We start from the raw sequence: 1,708 nt of genomic DNA, 5'->3' as shown, positions 1-1,708 counted from the left end.
AGCTGAAACTTCTCCCCTCTTGAAGTCATTCCTCTTAACAAACTGGAAAAAGAGGAAGAAAGTAAAGAACAGGTAGACAGTAGGTACATTTCCTCCCTTTGTTTTGTTTAAATTCAATAAATTGGCATATGGTTACATTCTAAGTTTGGTGTTGCCTTGCAACAAAATTGTTTTCAATCTTTTTGGATGATTGCACCAAATCAAAAATGAAAGTGACGTACCAAGATTCTAAGTTTGGTGTGCCACTTATTTTTCTATGCAATTCATTCAAGCAACACCACTTGTTTACATAATCATAATGCCGCTGCAGTGTTATTTTTTTAGTTAGACAATTTTAGTTTTCTTGATTGTTTTAGTCATTTCCTTGTTTTTAACGCTTTCTTTTATTAACTGTGTTTGTTAATACATCACCCAAACATCCTTACTCATGATAGATTCTTCACTTGGTGATTGTATTCAACAAATAACAGTTTCTTTTGTTTAGTTTTAGTTCAAATAAATTGACATATGGTTGCATTCTAAGTTTGGTGTTGCTATGCAACAAAATTTTATTCTAATTCTTACAAGATACTTACATTAATTCCAAGTGAAAGTGTCACACTAAGTTTGGTGTGCCATTTATCTTTTATGCAATGTATTGTGCATACCTTCTTATCTATGCAATCAAAATGTCTCTGTCTCTTGTGCCTTGATTGTTATCTTTCATTTTGCTTGCTTAAAACACATGTGCTACTAACATTTCATTGTGTAAGACATTCATGATCCATCTTAGCCCCATAGCTATTGTTCTAATTGTTGCTTGAGGATGAGCAAGCACTCTAAGTTGGCAAGGGAAAGGGAAGAATTGGAGAAAAAGGACAACAATAATGAAGATGAACTACAAGGTTGTAAAGTTCCTTTTCTTCTCCTTTGTTTCCAGCACTTTAAATTGCATGATTGTCTTTATATTCTCTTTATGCATGTGTGGTATGACTAAGCATAGCTTGAATTTGATTTGAAATATGTTGTTGTGACATTATGACTACCAACTTGAGTTTTGTGAATTCAAAAGCAAAAAAGCATCATGATCATAAACAAACAAGGATTTAAAGAAGAATTTAGCATGTGCATACAAGTATTGGAAAGCTAGTATGATTGATTGTTGCTCAATTGCATTGGATTTTATTTAATTGAAGTTTTTTATCTATTACATTTTGTGAAATCTTTTGAAATCATGAAAACCTTGAAGAAGCAAATACAATTTAAGCAAGAAAAGAAAAAGGGAATGAATGAGAAAGCTGAAGGCTCTGAGTACCAATGGCAAGTTATTTGCTAAGTGCTTGTGGTGTTTATGTATCAAGCCAAATGCTTGAAAACAAAACACTTAGAAGTCAAGTCTAGGCTCAAGTGCAAAAGCACTCCCTCAAAGCTCAAGGTTCTAAGCATCAATGATTAGAGTCAAAGAAAAGAAAAAAATGAGCTTAATGAAGTCCTCTAATTCAAATGCTTGTGGTGCTTATGTATCAAGTGGTAATACTTGAAAACAAAGCATTTAGAAGTCGTAGCTTTGTTATTAACTCATGGGGCAAAGCACCCAAAAGGAGAAGCTAAAAAAAAAATCAAAAGCTTGTTTTAAGGAAGAATTATAAGAAAAAGATTTCATAAAATAAGCTAGATAGAAGCATCAATCATTTACATTTCTTTTGTGATTGAAGCATGCATAGAAAAC

Source organism: Arachis duranensis, chromosome 4 (assembly GCF_000817695.3).
Source record: "Arachis duranensis cultivar V14167 chromosome 4, aradu.V14167.gnm2.J7QH, whole genome shotgun sequence".
NCBI lineage: Eukaryota > Viridiplantae > Streptophyta > Magnoliopsida > Fabales > Fabaceae > Arachis > Arachis duranensis.
The sequence above is the reverse complement of the archived record's forward strand: the minus strand, read 5'-3'. Positions refer to the sequence as shown.